General features: G+C 46.8%; 1 pseudogene; it reads right to left on the bottom strand.

Moving 5' to 3' along the window:
- Window positions 1–7,087: 7,087 nt before the first annotated feature.
- Window positions 7,088–20,062, bottom strand: LOC143831170 (uncharacterized; annotated as a pseudogene).
- Window positions 20,063–21,663: the final 1,601 nt, after the last annotated feature.

Below are 21,663 nucleotides of genomic sequence, written 5' to 3'. Positions count from 1 at the left end.
GATCGTGCATTTAGCAGGGGGTTGGACTAGATGGCCTGTATGGCTCCTTCCAACTCTATGATTCTATGATTCTATTTCCGTATCCATATGTCCGACGTGAAGTGTATGGTCCCTGAAGCTTGGGAAATCTCTACCTCCCCATGGCGCCTGGTTGCCCTATAGAGAGGGCAACACTGTCCTGCTAATCGTGGTACGACTAGGAGGCATGTACCTGGTGGATATGCGACGACATAGTTGGTGGAAGTCCAAGTCATCGGCCAGATGAAAGGGGTACCCTCCCATGACCATAAGTGCAGCTAGGTCATGGTTCAAGGCCCTACACCCTGCCTCAAACCTCCCTTTTGGCATGCCGCTGCCAGCCCGGGCAAGCATTTCCACCATGGTCACTTGCCTCCTTCTAACTCCACCCGCCCCTGAGAAGGCCCCTGAGCTGCCTCCTGTGAGGAGCTCGGGCTGGACACAATGTGTCCTGAGGTAGGGACAGAAGGAGGTGAGGGAGGGGGAAGGGATCGTGATGGGGGGCAGGGGGTGCCACCTCTATCTGTCCTTCTTACACCACCTCTTCCATCTGCTCCTGTTCCCCCCACACCTCAAGCCTGCTGGATTCTGGAGGAGAAAGGGGAGTAGACTGGTGGGCCAGTCCCTCACCTATCTCCTCCAGGGCTCTCTGCACCCTGGTGATGAAGGTCAAGCCACTCATCTCCCCAAGGCTCACCCCGGGGGAAAGATCAGGCAACTCCTCTTGACGCCCCCATTGCTCACTAGCAAAGGGAGCGACACAAGGGGCTGTCTGATCAGCAGGCCCCGCAGAAGTGCCAGCAATCACCCCTGCCTAACGCACCTTAGAAGGAGGTGCCCCGGCAGCTGCCTCAATAAAGAGACCCTTTCAGACACTCTTTATTACACCACTCCGGCCAGAGGTCAGAGTGGTGGAAGGTCGACCCCAGAGAGGCCTCTTCTCAGGTGGGGGGAAGGACGCTTCCTTCCCCCTCTCACTCCCCTCCACCCCTCTAGTTTTCTGTTGGGCCTTTTCTCCCAGGGCCCCTAGCCTGACCTGCCTTCTTGTCACTCATGTCTGTGTTCAATTGGACAAACTGTGTCTAATCTAAGAGACAGGGAAATTTGAGGCCCTGCCGCTAACTGCCCTAACATCTGTTTCTAAGGAAACCTTGCTGGAAACTTATAAAACCTCCCAACAGCTACCTGTTTAGTTTTTTAGATTGACCCAAAGCTGACCTGACTTCTATGGAATTTTCCTGTTCTCTCTCTTTTTTTTTTACTTAAGGAACCTGTCTGTGCTAAGCCTAGCTAAGTCTAACTGGCCCTACCTAACCTACAGCAGGGGAAAATTAGAAGAAAAAAACATTTTTACACATTTAAAGAGTTTTAAGCTACCTGAGTGTTACTAGCTAGGAGGGAGGCTGCAGCAGATTTGTGCGCTAAGCCCCCACCTGATCTGCTAAGAAGAACCCTTGAACCTGGTGGCCTCTAAATTACGTCAATAGAGCACAGCCACTGCTGGTTTCAAGTTTTTAAAACTATTAAGAAAGTACTTTTTAGCCTAGATCCCACTTCACTTTTATCTTATAAAAATGCAATCCTATCTGGCTACTTAGGAAAGAAACTATCTATTCTAAAAAATTAGTAGCACTTTATAATTTTTCCTGAAACTATGGATATTACTGCCTATTTAAAGGGCACCCCAAGAAGAACGCAGCAATTCCCCCCAGGAAACAATCTCAAAAAAACCAACCAGCTGCCAGCCACCCAATGCACTACCCCAAAGGTGGCAACCAAGAAAATCTGGCCCTGCAAGGCCCTAATAGCAAAACCAAACTATGAACAACTACTATTCCCCCCCCCCAAACTCAAACTAGCCCCCACCAAAAAAACACCTACAACAACCAACCACCCAGCAGTCACCCAGGGCACGAAACCCAAAGGTGGCAACTGAGAAAACCTGGGGAGAAAAAACCAAAACAATCGAATAACCCCCCCCCCAAACAACCAGCACAATACAAATTCAAAATACAAAGCCCCAAACTCTACCTAGCCCCCCCCAATATTTTTTAACAAAACTTTAAAACTACAAACTCTAAAACCACAACCAGTACATTTTAAACAGCAAACAAACACACAGTAAATTTAGAACAGCAAACAATAATTCCCCCCCCCGGCCCCCACCCACAGAAACACAAAGGCACACAAGAAAACTTTGGAAAAGAGGAGGAAAGGAGAGGGAGGCAAAAAAGAGAAAAATAGAATAGGAGAAAAGGGGAGAAAAAGCCTAAATCAAACTATGAGAAGCCTTCTCCAGTGATGATCCTCTCCTTCCTCTCCTCAGGAAGCAGGCAGCAGGCAAGCAGGCTCAGCCAGGCAGTGTTTGAGGCAGGCAGCAACACTGACTCAACCACAGCCAGCCAGCCAGCTAGAGCATAGTGAGCTCAAGCAAGCTCCCTCACTTTAAGTAGCCTCCTGGGCAGGCTACAAAGCAGGGAGATTTAAAAATAATAGGGCTTCTTTGAGTGGCCAGAATGCCTGAGCTGAAAAGCTACAGGCATTCTGATTGGTCACTCACCCCCCTCCCCCGCCGACATTTTCAGCGGGGAAAAACGGGGGGAAAGCACAGAGGCTGTGGCAGGCAACGGCTGCCTCCCATTCAGTTGAATGAATTCGGATCCGAATCAATTTGGCTGCCGAATTGCCAAATCAAGGTGATTCGGCCATTTTTACTTGCAGGTAGGCCCGATTAAGACTGTTTTCAATTTGGAAACGTCCGAATTGGCCCCAATTCGGCCGATTCGGAAGTTTCCAAATCCGAATCGCCCATGCCTAATCAAAGCTGATACAGGGATGACCATCAACTAACTTAAAGAAGCAGAGACAGGATCGCATGGCGAAGACTTTCCTATAAAATTGCCGAGGGTTGGACACGACTGAATGGATGACATCATCAACAAATCTGAAATAGAAGTACCTGTATTGAAAACATGTGAGATAATTTGCATTTTAATCAACTAAATTTACTAATTAGTATTGGAATGAAAGATAGTCCTTAATTCTTCATTCCATATTAAAGTGAAATAATATATCCCCATCAATGTGCCCTTAACGTTCCACTTAACATTAATCCCTGTTTTTGGGAAGATATTTTTCACTTTCCCATAATTTTAATATTTTCATTACAGGCTTAATAGAAACAACTGAAAATCCATTAAGGTTCCCAGTAAACTGCTATGAGCTGCAAGGGAGGGTGGTATATAAATGCAAAAAAAAAAGAAGATAAATTATAGTTCTGTTTGCATAACTAAATATTTTTTAGTAGGTTAACCCAGGATTCCATTTCTTAGTAGCTAGCATGACAAAGAGAAGACAGAAACTGGCTCACAATCGATGATACCTCTGACTGTAATTATTCCTAAATAAGAACCTTTGTCATGACACATACTTACTGTTGTTTTTGAAATGTTTATGTAACTCACCTGAAAACTGGCATCATTTAATGCCTGACTTCTTTAAAGGAGGCAGAGAATTATTTATTTATTTATTTCCTTTAGGCTCATGGCGGTTTACAAGATAAAAGATTGCAATGAAACCCATAGTTAAAACCCTTAAAACCAATTCACAATATCAACGTTATCAACATTAGGCAACAGGCAAGCACTAACTAACCCCACTAACCCCCCCCCCAAACCATCCCACGTTAGCCGAGGGACATCAGGTTGCTAGTACTGTGATATGTGATATGGGAGTGCAGCAATCAGATCATTCAGATGAACGCAGGGAGTCGAAATCTAATGTCAGGACTGCCCGCCCTGGCCTCAACCATATGCCTGGTGGAAGAGTTCCGTCTTGCAGGCCCTGCGGAAAACTGTTAACACCAGCAGGGCCCTTAGCTCTTCCGGGAGCTCATTCCACCAGGTTGGGGCCAGGGCCGAAAAACCCCTCTCCCGGGTCAAGGCCAGGTGAACATCCCGAGGGCCCAGAACCACCAGTAGGTTTGCACCTGCAGAGTGAAGGGCCCTGCGAGGGGCATAAGCAACCAAGCGGTCCCATAGGTAGGCAGGACCCAGGCCATGTGTAGCCTTAAAGGTTAGAACCAAAACCTTGAACTTGATCCAGAAACAAATTGGCAACCAGTGCAGATGTTGAAGTACCAGCTGAATGTGGACCTTCCAAGGAGTTCTAGTGAGGACCCTAGCAGCCGCATTCTGTACCAATTGTAACTTCCGGGTCAAAGACAAGGGCAGGCCAAGACGACTGAAGATAGCGCTGTACTAGCCTGGTTTGTGCCGGGCTCTTGAGCCATGCTGAGGGTCAGGAGCAAATGCACCTGGCAGACCTGAGCAGATACGCAAATCTTGCTCGCTGGTCACCCCAGGAACCGGGAATGGCATCCTGAGGGTCCTACAGATCCGTGGAGACTGAGTTCCCCGGATCACCGCGGCATGTGCTCAAGGTCATGATGGCGCCCTTGTCATAAATAACTTTCTAAGCCTGAAACGACCAGCTGACCCTGCATTCTTCCCAGATCATCTTTTATCAGACTGACAGGAGCCGGAGTCTGCAACAGTAAAGACTGTGAGTTTTCTGATTCTTCTTTTTTCCCCCCACAAGCTCTCCTCCCCCTCCTCAACCAATTTACAAGTAAATCCTTTCGTTGAACGGGAGGCACCCAGCTAAATACACTTGTTAATCAAACAAAGAGAGAGCTTAAAGAAAAGAGAGACTTTAAAGATTTGTTGGAGAGAGTTCAGTGGGGGATGCTGACTTGATACAGAGATCGACAAACTGATAATTTTGGATCGCCCGAGCTCTCGCGAGACCTCAGGAGACTTTCTGTTTATAATCTGTGACTGCCTAGAACTATGGAAAAATTAACTAAGGCACAGCTTTTCCATTTGTTATGCGAAGGGAACTCAGAGATACTGAAAGCAGTCAACAAGGTGGAAAAGGAAATCCAAAAGACTAAGAAAGAGCTCTTAGACAGAACCAACGGTTTGAAAAAAACAGCTGATGAAAACACAACTCAGCCAACAATACATCAAATGAGAATTTAATGTCTGGAAGTTAATCAACAGGAGAGGGAGAGAGCTAGGGACGTAAAAATCAAAAGAACTTTGGAAGAACTTGGGAAAACAGATTTAAGGAAGGAAAGCACTGAAAACCTGGAAGTCTATTTAGAGCAGGAAGTGATTTGGATCAACAAAATAAACAGAGTCTATTCAAAGGTGACATCACGCAGGAAGCTATCAGGAGATATCTCTGTGTGACCAGAGGAAGAGATCCGGATTGACAAAGTATACAGAGCCTACTTAAAGGCGACTGCAAGCAAGAATCAAGCAAGAGACTTCTTTGGCCCTGACAGAAAGGCAACCAGAAATACTCTATGCAGGAACCATCAGGCGACACTGCTGAGTGTGGTGGATCAAGAAATACAAATACTCCAAGACCCGCAAGCAGATACATTATGGCATGCTTTTCATTTTTCTGACCCAGATGCAGAACTTTACACTTATCTTTATTAAATTGCATCTTGTTCTCATTTGCCCATTTTTCCATTGTGTTCAGATCTCATTGAACTCTGTCTCTATCTTCCGGAGTATTTGCCAGTCCTCCCAATTTGGTGTCATCTGCAAACTTGATGAGTAGTCCCTCTACCCCCTCATCTAGATCATTAATAAATATGTATCAACTGTGGCAGGTATATTGTGGCGGAGCGACAGAACTTTGTCCGTGAAATAGCTCGATAAAGCCACACAGCTCAAATCCAATTTCCTTACCATTTGGCGCCCTTCCTCAAGGGCTGTAAGGGACTGAATTACTCTCAATAATTGTGCTGGGCGTGAGCTCGTGGATGCGATTTCCACGGCGTAGAAGTCTCGTTTTGCCGCTTTCACCACATTCACATAGACCTTCATAAGTGTGCAATGAGAGGTTCTTGTGGCTTCGTCGCAAGTCTTTCTCCACACTCGCTCAAGCTGTCTCACTTCCCTCTTCCTCTCCTGAAGCTCCTGGGTATACTACGGAGCCTGTTTGAGGCAAAGGCGTAGAGGGTGCCTAGGAGTAATCTTGTCAATAGCGGCCGTTAGGCGGGACTGCCAGTCCTCCACCAAGGCCGTTAACAAGACTCTGGAGGGCATTGGGTCCCACAGAGCATTCAGGAATCTCTGGGAATCCATACGTCTCTGCAGGCGGACTAATATATATCCATCACCCAAACAGGGAGGGGGTGGTATCCTCAGTCGAGCCTTCAGGGCATGGTAGTCTGACAATGGAACGATGTTACTCGCCACCAGATCTATCGCTACATCTGCGCCAAAGAGGGTGTGGCCGGCCTGGTGAGTGGGCCCGGCAAGAAACTGCGAGATCCCTAATGTCTCCGTGGCTAACACCAGGTCCAGGCCAAGTCCTGAAGGCGGAGTGTTCGCATGGACATTGAAGTCACCCAAGACAGGCATCTGTAAACCGCTCCGTGGGAGCAGTAAAAATAAAGCCGTAAGGGCTATGTGGGTGGAGAAAGGGGCACAAAGTGGCTCCCAATTGGCCCCTTCGAGTGTCAGTCCAAGGTCAATAGAGAGCCATGCAGCACACAGCTTCCGTTTGGTTCCTTGGCCCAATCAAAATGTGAGCAGGCCGAACAGGTGAGGCTTCGGAGCGGGGAAAGGGGCCAGGATCCTGGGGCTGGAGGATGCGGGGAGAGAGGGCTTCGCAGCAGGGAAAGGAGCTGGGCAGCTCCTTTCTCTGCCATGAAGCCAGGATCCTGTATGCCCCCCATTCCTCCCCTTCCCCCTTGGTCTTGATTACTTGCTGGAAGCAGTGGAGTTTATAGTGGCAGAAATACAGACTCCTGCTGAATTCCCTGCAGCAGGAGCTGCCTCCAGCCAAGGATAAAAAGCCAGTTTCATGGGAGGAGATAATATTTAGAAAGGAGAGCAAGAGAGATAAGACTTCCTGCAAAGAGCATTAACTTTCTGATCTCCTTGCTCCTCTGCAGAGGAAATACATCTGTGCCATTGGTTGTCCTTGGTGGAAACAAACCCCGCCTGGGTTGCTGACTGGCCTGGCTCGTAGCCTCTAGCCTCCCTCAGAGCCTCCTCTGGAGCTTCCCATCGCTTGCAGCCTTGCTTGCCTCCCTTTCCACATGCTGCTGTCCTGCCGAGCAAAGAAAGAAAGCAGAGTTTGGGAAAGAAAGCAGCATATCATGGGGCAGAGCTTGAGCTCGGGGAGGCGGTGCAGCCAGGGGGGAGGGGGGGAGGGAGGCGCAGGCGCAGGCACAGGCGTTGACATCTGTTTCATTACTGTCTTTATTCATAGCTGTGTCTAATCCAAGTTCCTCAAGCATTTCAGAAGGATCTGACAAAGATCTGGAATGATCCAGTTTTTATTGGCACTTGCTACATAAAGTAATCTTGGACTTGTTTTACCTCACCTCCCCAGCAGCGTGCTGGGGAGGGCGAGAAGGAGAGGACGCTGCTGTCACCAGTGGAAGAGATCGCGCACCTCAGCAAAGAAAGTGGGTGGGCTCGGGGGGGGGGAAGCGTGAGATGGAGGAGGGACATTACAGGGGTGGGGAGGCAAGAGGGGGAGAGAGGGGATGCTGCTGTCACCGGTGGAACAGATTGCACACCCCAGCGAACGAAGCAGAGTGGAGGGATAGTGCAAGATGTAGAGGGACATTACAGGGGCGGGGAGGCAAGAGGAGGAAGGAGGGGGTGCTGCTGTCACCACTGGAAGAGATCGCGCACCTCAGCGAATGAAGCGGAGGGGGGGATAGTGCGAGACAGAGAGAGACATTACAGGGGTGGGGAGGCAAGAAGGGGAGGGAGGGGACGCTGCTGTCACCGGTGGAAGAGATCGCGCACCTCAGTGAACGAAGTGGAGGGGTCGATAGTGCAAGATGGAGAGGGACATTACAGAGGTGGGGAGGCAAGAGGGGATGCTGCTTACACCGGTGGAAGTGCTCGCGCACCTCAGTGAATGAAGCGGAGGGGGGGATAGTAGAAGACCTAGAGGGACATCACGGGTGGGGAGGCAAGAGGAGGAAGGACGGGATGCTGCTGTCACTGATAGAAGAGATCATGCACCTCAGCGAATGAAGCAGTGGAGGGGGATAGTGCGAGATGGAGAGGGCCTTACAGTGGTGGGGAGGCAAGAGGGGGAGGGAGGGGATGCTTGCTGAGGTACCGAAGGCACTTTGGATCCCGAATCATAGAGCTGAGACCACCACTTCCAGTGAGAAAATTAAAGGACAGGGAATGGATCCTCTTTGTGAGCAGAAACCTACTTCCAGGGCATTCATTCCAGACGACTAGTGAGCCTTTGGGTGTCCGGAAGCCGGTAACCAGGGCACATTCCGCCCAGACGCAGCGTGCTAGCTCCCCTGCCACCCGGAGCTGCCTCCTCCCTTCCTGCCTCACCTTTCCACCAGTAGCACCAGGAGAGGCGCTGCAAGGTCTGCAGGCGGGTCCGGTGGGTGCCATCCATCTCCAGGTGCGCCGCCTGACATGGCAGCAGGCATCCAACGGGACAGGATGTTCCAGGCTGAGCTTAGGGTGCTGCTAGCGGGGGAAGAGGGGGTGTGCGGGGGTGAGGAGCATTGGCGGCCCCACGCAGCGGTGTGTAGGGGAGGGTGAGGTGGAGGAGGGAGGGGACACTGCTGTCACCAGTGGAAGAGATCATGCACCTCAGCGAATGAAGTGGAGGGGGGATAGCATGAGATGGAGAGGGAAAATAGAGGGATGGGGAGGCGAGGGGGGAGAAACCCCAGTCTAGATGGAGTTGGGCCCCAGGGTGTGGAACTGGAGTTTCGCAGTCCACGGCGACGGGTGGGAGGAAGAAGCTCGGGCAGCAGGCTCAACGGAAAAACAAAATGGCTGCTGCCAGGGGGTCACGGCCCATCACCAATTTATCCATGGACAGACACCGGTCTGTGGCCCGTAGGTTGGGAACCACTGGTCTAAACAATACGTGAAACAATACTGACTTTTCCATGCCACACAGACTGTATTATCTATTAGACTGACATTCAGGAAAGAGTGGGAGCTAGAATTATTTATTTAAACAACATTGAGAGACGCTGGTAAATTGAGGAACCCTCCCCCTCCGAATCTCACCCCTTAAGCAGCTAGAACAACTGAGATGCTCTGGGTACTTGATTCAAGTTTTTTCTCAGGAACACTATTTTAAAAGATTTTAAAAGATTGTACCTTGATAAATTTTACACTTCTCCCATTGGATCATTTTTGTAGTCATCCTCCCTGAAGACTGCTTTCCTTTCCCAAATTACTAGGCTCACAGCTAGTAAGTGGGTGTTAGCCGGTATACAACTGATAGGTCACAGCTGTAGAGCCTTGAAAAGGAAAAGAAATTTTTCTTCCAGTGTTAAACCATCAGTGCTCGCTAAATTAACAGAGGGCTTACACCCTCCTTCTCATTGAGTATTATTTACACAAATGGGGAAAAAGAAACAACGCTCAGGGGAGGCTTTAGAATCAGGCTTAAACCAAAAAGCCTTCAAACACCCACGCATTGAAGAGCTCCTATTCCAGCCAATACAGAACGGAATTTTAATCCCCGCTCTAATTCTAACTAGAGCTCAGACTTAGAGTCCATTAGAACTTGAGACTGACCAGCCAGTGTCTGACCCAGCAAGCTCCTCCTCAAGGGTCCTCTCAGAGGATCCAGAGGCTTCTGTAAGTTTGCAGGCCTTTACAAAACAGCTCCCTCAGGAGACCATTTTTTTCAACGCCACAAGCAACATCCCTCTCACAACATCCGCCCAGATGGCAATTGGGCTTAAATGAATCAGAGTGGGATTTCTCTGCTAACAATCTGGGGGACCCCAATGGCCACAAGAACGCAGTCCCCCCTGCCTCCCCCTCAGACCCTCCCCCCAAAAATGGTCATTCTGGGAATTGCAAAAAGCAAACAACAGAAGCCAACTCACAAGTCGAACAATGGTCTTTATTAGCAAATTTGGCTATCATAATGGGAGAAACAATCAAAATTTTATTTTCACAATCCAACGAGATTTTATCACAACTAAACCAAATGGACCACCATATCCAAAGCATGGATCCCCAGTCTAATTCAAACAAGACACAGGTGTGCGTGGGGGGTTGTCAACATCAGCTAAAACTTCATTACACCATTTTCAGGAACTATAACTACAAATACGAAAAGAATAAAATTGTTCTGGAAATTGACAACTATCCCTGGAATAGAGGAAGATGGGAAAATAGACCCCAGATAATCACTGCGATCAGTCAACACTGATATAGAACCTCTATTGACTTAAAGGGCCTCGAATACTTAAGGAAAGATCCTCTGAAAATAAGGGTTTTACTCACTTTCTATAAACCAGAAATCCCAGACATTCTCCGGGCCAAAAGTCATTACTTAGCATCTTTCAACATCCATACACATCGAGCTTTTACAGACACAAATTTGCATGCACTGGCATACAGAAAGAATCTCCCATCACTAAAGACAGGTCAAACTCCATGACCCCTTAGTAGAACACGAGTTTCTGCTGACAAGGAACCTCGAGACAGCTCCTTATCCCAGCTACTAGAAATGCCAAGCAGCAATCAAGAGCCTGAGATGACCTTACTGGGAGAAAGTCTGCTAAGTCCTCCAGATCTCCAAAACAAAGCCCAAAGCTTGACCCCTTGTCTTATCAGAATTGATTCTGCTTTGGTATCATCTACAGCTCCTAAATTGCCTCCCCAGACAGGGGATGGGACAAAAGTAGACAATACACCAACAACGCAAGAATCTGTCCCTCTCAGGAATTCTCAGATACCCAAAGGACGACAAACCCCAGAGGCAACTGTGGAGACCCCACCCCCTTTCTCATCATCTCCAAGTCCAACTCAAACTAAAAGTTATCTACAACTAGACAAGCTGTTAAACGAACTCAGGAACAACCTGAATACAAAACGGATACTGTATAAGGACTCACCATGGATTATTTCTGACCATCAGTCCTCAACGTCACCTTCCAAAATAACCTAAGAGGATGAGGACATTCCAAACTTACAATCCTCTGCATCATCAAACTCTTTGGGAAACCTTTCCTACTGTCATAAGCTTAAATCAAATACCATTCCAAGGAATGGCAGCATTTTCCATGACCACCATTCAGTCCTGGATCAATTAGTGGAACAAGATTGACTAAAATCTCCTCTCAACAAGCCGTCCCTAAACTTACTGTCCTGGAATATATCTGTCTGGAAACGAAACATATCGGATCCTGATTTTAGATCCTTTCAAGCTTCGAGGTGATTATGCTCCAAGAAACTTGGACGTGTGAGGACATTTCTCTTCCTGGATGTGTGGCTTTCCCTTCTCCTGCTCACTGGTCAAACAAAATAGGTCACCCCAAAACGGGTATCTGCACCTTCATCTCAATCTCTCTTTGCCTGTCTCCTATAAGTTTGGGCAGCTGTGCTCCTCTCGCTCAGGCCACCTACCTTGAACAGTGAAAGCTTCCATTATTTTGGTAAAAGTTTACATGCCCCCCACAGATGAGCTGTCCCAACTGGACCCGCCTATCAAACTATATAACAACTCTTGAACAAAAATTTCCTACAACACCCACAATAATTGGTGGAGATTTCGGGATTAGGCTTTCAAGATGGCGTCCAGATAGAAACACCGGCTATCCTGCTCCGCAAGTTATATTTTATTCGGCTAATTGAAGTTTCCTGAAGGTCAGTGACTGTGTGCTATCTTGTGCTACTCTGAACTGAAAGCATTCCTCAATCTTATTTTGTTAATTATACCAACCACGGAAGAGCAGCTCTTATCAAGGAGTGCCTCCTTGGCAGAGGGCCATAAATCGCAGCCTAACTTCAAGCTCTCCAATAGGCAGCTCTAGTACAAAAGGGGAGAACTTTTTTCCCCATTAACCACTGTTTTACAGAACTACAAAGTTACAAAAAAATTGTTTTCAGCTTGGAGCAATTTTCTGCTTGTCTGCTTACATGTTTCTTTAACTAATTGGTCGAGTATCTCTGCTGCCACTCATCATATGGGAATGGGAGTAAAACGCAGGTGTGAAGAGGATTTAAACTTGCCAGCTCAGAAACAGACAAGAATAGGGGATTACTTTGTGACCAGCAATGCCTCAACATTTAGTATCCCCACCGAGAATCATTTTACTCCTCTGGCAGAAACTGAAGAAAACCTAAACCTAAATTCAAACAATTCACCCCTAGAAGCTGACAGTAAAGGAGGCACAGAAAACCTTGCAGGAGAACTCCTGGAGCTGACTGCAAGAACAGTGGAAAGTATGTTCTGCACGTTGAAAAGGAATGGCCATTTACTCGAAAAACTTACCCAGACAGTTTCAAGGCTTGTCACCCTGAGGGAGTCCAAATTAACCTCTAATGGGCTTCTCCATCAGCCACCTTAATCTCTTTCTGGTTCAACCATGAGGACCTGTGAGAATTCTTACGCAACGCAGTCAGAAGATAAAAGAAAACCCCAACACCTGATTTTGCAACCATGTTAGGTTTGCCTGGTTATCTGGTACAAGGGGTGGATCCCCCCTTGGAATTCTAAGCAAATGGCTATCAAACATCTGAGAACCCTAATCACAGAGAGGCACTTTCCTATAGACCTAATATCAACGGAATTCCTTAATTATGCAAATCAGGCACAGAGAATTATGCTCACCTTCAATAGCCCAAAGATACCTTCTCTACTCCTAAGACAGAAATCTATCCTGGGTCCTAAAGGAGTTTTCCCCATTCGAGTCTTCACTAATACTGTAACAACTGCTTTGTTTTCAAATCCTCCTCACCATAAAACCACTATACCAGCAGAAAAGCTTCCTGAGGAAACATCAAATAACACATTACAACAGGACCCTTCTAGATGGCCTGGCCAACCAGGCTTCCTATCAAGTTCTGGAGATCTTCACCTTGAAAACTCTCTTGAAGAGTGCTTATCAACTCCTTTTTGACCCTCCCAACATCAGAACGTCTAGCCATCACAAACAGACTAGAATGTCTCAGGTTGGAACTTTTGAAAATTCACAAAGTGTTAGCAGTTGAAAACCTATCCCAACCAACGAACTGCAACCAAACATCCACATCATCAAGCACTCCAGTTGTTTTCCCTTTGCCCAAGTTACTCCCTGATAAGATACAGAGCTCCAGAGATGAAATTTCCAGCCAATGGAGTGTGAACCTGTGAAAAACAACCCATCTTCATGGAAACAGTCCTCCTCTACTCATGGACTCCCCTCCAAAAATGGATGTGTCTTCTCAAATTCAAGGGGAGAATTAGATAAAATTTCAAACTCGGACTGACTGTTAAAGATACTATCTTGGAACTTGGGGGGATGGCAGAACAAATTCTATGATCCTGAATTTTCAAAAATTTTAAGTGGTTACGATATTCTTTTTTTACAGGAAACCTGGGTCCAAGATGCAATCTCTGTATCTCTACAGGGTTTTCAAGTGTTTGCCACACCGGCAATCAAAGTCCACTGTAAGGGCCGGGGCAGTGGCGGTCTGGCCGTCCTTGTAGCGGTTGACTTAATAGCAGAGGTTCAGATCCTGAAAAGCAGCTGCCCAAATTACATCCAAGCACTAATGATTAAGGGACCACATTTCAGCAACCTCCTGTGCATCAATGTATATGTCCCTCCAAAACTCTCACTGTCACAGGATAAAGGGAGACTTTGGGACCAACTTTCCCACACACTGGAAACCCTTACTTCTCAGTTTCCTAATGCTCAAATAATTCTGTGTCATGATTTTAATGCCAGAATTGGCCCTGGTCATTGTGACTCTAGGGCAGATGCTAACTCTCAAACTGCGGAGCACACATGCCTTTTAGAACGAGTCTCACAAGACCCTATAATTAATAAGCCTGGTCTAAAACTATTGAAGTTGCTCTCCTTATCTAACCTTTATGTTTATGGCACTAAGTTTGACAAGTCTGGTGGTTCCTTCACATATTTATGCTCCTGTTGTGCTAGCACTATCTTTAACCGCTCCTGCGGTATTAAATAAAAGGGTAAGGCCACCTGGGGAGGAGTTAGGGCGGGCCCTGTCCAGGATAAAAACTCAGAGGGCCCAATCAGGAGCCGCAAAGTGGCTCCTGATTGGGCCCTCCGAATGTCCATCCAGGTCCAAGCAGCCAATGGGGAGGCACGCAAAGCGCCTTCCTATTGGCCCCTCACCAGAACAGACCAAAATTCCATTCACCTAGCCCAGTCTGGCTGCCAGTCTACTCCTGACCACCGCAGGGAGAGGTGTCATGTCCAACTGTAAATTGCCTCAGAACCCTGACAGACCTGGCAGGAGGCTGCAGAGTGCTCCCCCTCCCCCATTCAGGCCTGCTGTGAAGGAGCCTTTGACAGGCCCTGACTGAGGGAAGGAGGCTTTTCCAAGAGCAACGCAGGGGAGCCTGAGGGCATTCCTTTTGAGGGGGGGGGAACTTTTCCCTTCTGCCAAACAGTTGCCTGACAGGGAGGCCACAGAAAAGCCCCTATTCACTTAAAATACTGCTCTGGCCGGGGCTCTCTAAATAAAGAAATTGCAGTAAGGAAAGGGGTAAAGTAGGGATGTGTATTAGCCCCTCTGCTTTTCAATATTTACATCAATGATATAGTGCAAAGACTATCGGGCCCAGAATTTGTACCCCCTTCTGTTGCAAAAGGTTTCTATTCTCCTTTATGCAGATGACATGGTCCTGCTTTCCCTTACAAGAGTTGGTCTGAAAAAGCTACTTAACAACTTGGATACTTATTGTAAGGAAGAGTCCCTCTCCATCAACTATGCAAAAACAAAAGTTATAGTTTTTAGGAAAAGACCAAAAAAATTTCTTTGGAGCATACACAATATTCCTATAGAGGAGTGCAGTACATTTAAATATCTTGGAATAACTTACAGTGAGACCCTAAACTGGAATGCCCACCTTGCAACTATAAAGGCCTCTGGTCTAAAAATCATTGGAGCCATTCTGAGATTTTACTACATCAGGGGAGGGTTTCTAGTTGACCCAGCTCTAAAGCTCTTTGCATCCAAGGTCATTCCTCACCTACTATATGACATCGACATCGGGGGCTGGAAAGAACAAATAACCCACAGCTTGGAGCCCATTCAGAACTTTTTTTCAGACGTATCCTGGTTCTTCCAAAAGGGTCTCCTGCAGCCCTGATGAGGGCAGAGCTTGGTTTCCCCTCACTCAAAGCCCGTGCCCACTTAGCTATTCTGAAATCTTGGAAGAAAGACACAACAATCAAATCAGATTCTTTAAGCCATCAAAGTTTTAAGCTCTTACTGAGCAAAGACGGGACTCGGTCTGACTTCTTTAGCTCCATTCTTTCACGTTATACCATACCAGACGACTTACTGCATATATCAGCCAATATCTTTGATGTACGTGATTGGGTGCTCAAAGCTGATTCATTGATTGATCACTCTTCAAGTCTCCTATCACAATCAGCCCCATGGTATAAAACAATTTAAAAAGACCACTCTAGAGCATCATATTTAGTAAACATAACAACACGCAATCTTAGAATGGCCCTAATATCTTTGCAATTTGAAATGATGGCATCAGCCATGCTCTTTGGACGATATCTCCAAATACCCACAGCCTGTGTATATGTGGAAATTCATCTGTAGAGGACCTGCCCCACTATGTTTTGGCTTGTCCCCTGTAGTCTGAACCCAGGGGCAAATTCCTTGCCAAGTTACTACCAAACTCACACCCCACTTCTGATTTTGATAAATTCGCCTATCTGTTATCAGATGTCGACCCCTTTATTTCATATAGGGTGGCACTTTTCGCTCTGGCCACCAGGAAGATCCGGTCCAAAGCTGTTTTACAGGTGTCCCCACCTTGATACACTGTTTCTTTTAAATTGTAACTCAGTAGCCCTTGTCTACAATTTTATGTACGCAATATTGGAGAAATATTGTTTCATCCATATTTGTACCATATTGTTTTTAATTATGTTTTGTAATGGCCTTTGGCTAAACACAATAAATGTTATCGTATCATATCATGGAGATTTCAATGCAATATTGGGCACAAACGAAATGGACCTATGTAAATTCATTGATTAAAACTAGGCATGTGCAGGTTCAGCTCGGAAATGCCCGAATCGGCCAAATCGGGGCCAATTTGGGCATTTCCGAGCCTAAAACGGTCCAAAACGGACCGCCCGCCATTTTTAAATGGCCATATCGATTCAATTCGGGGTTGATTAGCCAGCCGTTTGCAGCCTTGTGGCTGCTGCAGCGTCCTGGCTGCCTTTGTTTCTTTTGTTTCTTTTTTTTTGGCACCTAAAATGGCTGCTGGGAGGAGGGGGGAGTGGCCAATCAGCATTTGGCCGCTCACAGCAGCTTTTTTATTTTTAAATCCCTGGCTTTGTGTAGCCTCTGCCCATGAGGGTACTTAAGCCAGGGTCTCTGCCTGCTGGAGCTCCTTCTGCTTCTGAGCTCAGGCTGGGTGCTCCTGTGGTAGAGAGCTGTAGTGACCCACAGGTCTGCTGCCTGCCTCCCACCCTTGCTGCCTGCCTGCCTGCTGCCCTGCTGCACTTCTGCCTGAGGATCATCGCTGGAGAAGACATCAAGGGTTTGATTTAGGGTTTTTTTCCTGTCCTCTTTTCTATTTTTCTCTTTTTTGCCCCCCCCCCTCTTCTGCCTCTTCTAACTGTGCCCTTCCTCTTTTAAAAACACTTGGGTGCCTTAGAGGTTCTGTGGGTGGCGGGGGCTTTGTTTGGGGGGGTTGGGGAAATATTTTGTTGTAGTTGTTCTGTTTTGTTGTAGTTGTTTTAAAAGTTACTTTTTAAAAGTTACTGTTTATTGTTTAAAAGTTACTGTTTTTAAAAGTTACTGTTTTTAAAAGTTACTGTTTTTAAAAGTTACTGTTCTGTTATTCTGTTTTGGGGTGTTTGCTGCTGTTTTTTTGGGGTGGGGTTATTTCATTGTTTTTATTTTCTTTTGGCCAGTTGCCACCTTTGGGATAATGCCCTGGGTGGTGGTTCTTTGTTTCCTGCTGCTGTCAGGATCAAAAGAGCAATGATAAGCAAGACCTGGAAAGCTACAATAATGACTATAGGGTGCAGCAGAATACTGAATACTGAGGTGGCATGCTCAGACCATCCAAACAGGGATTCCCACCAGGAGTGTCTTCCAGAGGCCTGTATAGAGGTGGAAAGGCTGGAGATGACAGCTCCATTGTGAGCTACAGTAAGCACAGCAGCATCTCCTGCTGCCTTGATCTTTGCAAGAGTATTTTGGAGAGCAGGGTGCGTGAGAAGGTCATGTATGAATTCCAGACCAAGACCCAAAAAGACAGGAGAGACAGACTGAAACAGAGAGGGCTGCGTAGAGAGTTTTTGCCGAGTCCAGAGAGGTACAGTAAAATGAAAATCACATCCGTGGAGGGTTGTGATTACAAAAACAATGATTAACCATAGGAATCATGGGTTGGATATATTCATAATTCAGAGTAACATAATTGCATCACGTTCGCACACACACACAGGAGCGGCCAATATAGACTACTGAAGAGGAATTCTCTTGGGTGACATCATATGAACACTGACCATGGCGGCCTTTTAGAGGGGCAAGGCAGGGGTGGTGTGGTTCAAGAGCTAAGCCATCACATACATATCCCAAAGAGTCATGACGCTGACAGCTGGCAAGATTGACTGTTTGCCACCCTGAGGGAGTGGCCTGAGCCCAATGGTTGCTATCTCGGGAATAAAGTACTTCTCCAGAACTTAGCTGAAGTCCAAGAGGAACTACAGGGTAGATGCGAAAAGAATCCTGAGATGAAACAGTGGCAATAAAAAGCCTGAGAATCTGTGGGTGGAAGTCAGCATCAATCAACTTCCACCAGGCCACTAAGGCAGCTTCATTAGGACTAAGAGTGGCTTGCATGAATTGTTTTACTTCAACTGGAATGTGGCCTTCAGCCGTATGCCAGATAAGATCTGTAATTAGAGCTGAATTCATAGAATGAGCCTGAATACAAGCTAATGCTAGTGATATATTTTTCTGTAAAGACTGGACATTCTTAACAAAAATAGAAAAATCTTTCTCAATAAGTTGCTCCCAAGTGAGCATGACCGAACTGATGGAGTGCTGGACATCAGAGACAGAGGTCAGAGAGGATTGTACAGGGGCTCCCAACTTAGACACAAGGTTTGTTGTATAGGATAATTTATTAGCAAGTATTTCAATGTTGGCAGCATCAAGGAGAGAAACTCCAGCACCAACAGGAGCAACCCAATCTGTCAAATCTCGTTTAGCCCTGTAATGTTGTTGTGTCTGCCAAAAATTAAGCCATCTAGTGATGCCTTGGTAATTAGGAAGAAGATATGGAGCATAAGCAGGCAGCATGAAAGAGATGTTGAGACCTCTCAAGTCAACCCGAACTTCCTTCAGAGAAATCTGGAGGTTGAGAATCACAGTTTCTTCCATATCTGTTTTTAAAACATGGGAACCCACTACTGGAAAAGTGGCAGTGCACAAGGCGTTGGGGTGCGAGATAAGAGGATCAAAGGTAAGAGTAGTCAGATGTCTGAAGCCAATATCAAGAGTATAGTTGCCAGCTTGATGGGTGGCGTTTATGACAAGAACACCCAGGAATGTAAACGGGATGATGGTAGATGCAACAGAATAGGGAGCATGAGGCATCAGAACTACCCAGTCAGGAGGACCCACACGGAGTAGGTCTTTCCCTGTCAGAGCCCATTCAACAGGCTGCCATTAAATGGTAGAGAAATTACTTTGAGTCCTGGAGGGATCAGTCAAGGCAACAGTAGTTAGATCCCGTTCCCACACAGATACAGAAGTTCCTAATAGTATAACAATCTTAAGTGGGTCTCCAATATTCCATACAGCTGCAGAGATGGAGGCCACCTGGCATTTTGCTGTGGTCCCCAGAGATGACAGATCGTTATAAGGAATATGGTCAGGTTGCCATAAGAGTTTTAGACATCTAACCGAGAGAGCATTTGGAAAGGTGTGGTTCATGGTGGAACAGAAAGTGATCCTATTCCCTGAATCCGTGTGCACACATTTGACAGTTTGAATAGCATCACAGCCAGAAGAATTATAGAAATAATATATATCTGAGTCAGCATGGAAAGGAAGCATTTGACAGAGCATGTTATGGGAAGGGGGTATCTGGCAGTCCCAATAGGGAATAATGATAGTTTGTTGTGGAGCAGGAGCCACTCCAAGAGGTTGGAAAAGGGGGGTCAAGTGATAGAGGGGAATCATGTATATGAGAAGAAGCCATTATACCTGAGTGAGGGTTTTCATGCTTCCAGTTAACATGATAAACCTGCAAAGAAAAGTCATTGGCACCTAATATATATACATATATAAGAAAGAGTAGCTGTTTTCTGAGAGCACTATACTTCAGCAAAGATTGAGATTCAAGAAGGTATCTGACAAATTGATGGAATCTGCTAAGCTTGTGGTGGAAGGCAGTGAGACCTGTCTAATTACAACAGCAGATGCTGGGGCAGGAGGTGGGTTTATTGGGTTGGAGGCAGGCTCTGTAGCAGTCCAGGAGGTCTGCCCTTCCACTCCTTTAATTGAGAGGCATGGAAAAATTTATGTAGGCTTCCCTTTCGGTGAGGGATTTCTACTTTATACACTGTAGGGCTGACTCGCCCGATTTTTACAGGGCTGAGCCATTTAGCTGTCAACACATGCTCAGAGGCTGAAAATTTTCAATACATAACTAGCTGACCTTCATCCCAGATCCAAGGGTTGCGTACCCAGCCTAGCTTTTTGTCTACTGACAGCTGGGCATTCCCAAGGTGAATGGCAACTTGCTTGTGTACTTTTGCAACCTCAGTAATGAGAGACCGGACCCACTCACTGTTAATCAAAGCAGGTTCTAAGTTGGAGGGGATGCTGGTGTCTAGCCAGAAGGCTTCTGGGAGCAGCATCCTCCTTCCAGTCATGACAAAGTGCGGTGTGTAGCCATGAACTGCCTTGGTGCCCCGAAGTGCCATGAGAATTAAAGGCAGTTTCTGGTCCCAATCCTTCCCAGAGGACTTGACCATCTTCCTAAGGGCCTCTTTTATAGTGCGGTTTGAACGTTCAACAGCCCCAGAGGACTGTGGATGATGTGCTATATGAAAACGCTGCTTGATTCCCAGGCCAGCACATAATTCTTGGGTGACTTCTCCCCAGCGGCTCCAGATGTTATTAAAGAAAAGCCGCGCTGTCGTGGCTGCAGTATTGGGAAAGCCTCAATCCATTTGCTAAACGGTTCAATGGCCATCAGACAGAAATGGTTCCCCCGAGCAGTGGGTGGCAGGGGTCCAATAAAATCAATTTGAATGCGCACCCATGGTCCATCAATCCGTTGATGTTTCAGAGGGGTTTTAGAACCTGAGTGGTCCGTGTTGACCATGGCGCAGGCTAGGCAATTATTAACCCACTGTTCAACATCCTGTCTCATGCCTGGCCACCAGCCAGTGTCTCTCACTCTGTCTAGGGTGATGTCTTTTCCCCTATGCCCTTGCTCATGTGCCAACTGTATAAGGTCCCCTCTAACCTCAACAGGGACAATCCAGTGTGGTATGTCAGAAGAATCTATGGCCCAGAAAATTTCGTGCTCTTTTTCTATCCTAAACTTGCCAGTGTGGTCCTTCCCTGCCTCAGCCAAAGCTTGAATTTCAGGGTCACTCTGTTGAAGTTGGGCCAAGTCTAGCAAGGGGAAAAGTTTTAACTTTTGTGCTCTTGTTGTCACAGGACAGACGGGTGAGCCTGAGAGCATGTCAATTTCAGGATCTAGAAGAGCCGCCTCTTTAGCGAGGTCATCTGCCCAGTTATTCCAGATGGCAGGCTCAGAAGAGGACTTTTGATGCCCTTTTACATGGGTCACCCAAGTAGGGGCAGTTCTCTTTAGAAGCAAATTGGCTACTGGGATCCACTTGTCCATATGGGAGACTGGTTTTCCATCAGAGGTTTTCCAGTCATTATTGATCCAAACTGGCAGCCAAGTAGTTGCTGCCTTAGCAGTAAAATCTGAATCCGTAAAAATGGCAAGGGGACAGTCCAGGTGCTCAAATTCCAACACCGCGTGGAGGGCATCTATTTCAGCGGCTTGGCTTGAATGGGGGCGTGTGGCGCCTGCTAGAGCATGTGAATCTGACAGGCGGATGGCTGCATAGCCAATTTTGGGTGAACCAGACACAAGGAAGGAGGATTCATCACAGAACCAACATGCAAAGCCTTGCAGCTGAGCCTCTGTCAGGGAAACTCTGCATTCTGCAGGCCACTCAAAATGGCGAATTGGGGGCAGAGGACATTCATGTTCTTGGCCAGTGACAATGAGTCCATAAGGAGGAGGAGGTTCAGCCTGTTCCTTTTTGAAATCTACCCCCCTATTAACTCGAGCCAAAGTCCACTGTGCAATCCGAGTGTTAGACACCTGTCCATTCTGAATGTGACCAGAGAGAATGTATTTCAGTGGTGTGTGTGAAGTCTGAACAATGACTCTGGCCCCACCAATTATGAATTCCCAAATGGGACAGGCTCCAAATCAGAGCCAGACAGATTTTCTCACAGGGGCTGAATTTTATTTCTACCTGAGACAGAGAGCGAGAAGCATATGCAATGACTCTCTGGGCACCTGACTGCTGCTGGGTCAGAGTGG

Source organism: Paroedura picta, chromosome 3 (genome assembly GCF_049243985.1).
Source record: "Paroedura picta isolate Pp20150507F chromosome 3, Ppicta_v3.0, whole genome shotgun sequence".
NCBI classification, from domain to species: Eukaryota; Metazoa; Chordata; class Lepidosauria; order Squamata; family Gekkonidae; genus Paroedura; species Paroedura picta.
Note: the sequence above shows the minus strand (reverse complement) of the source record. Positions and strands in the feature narration are given on the sequence as shown.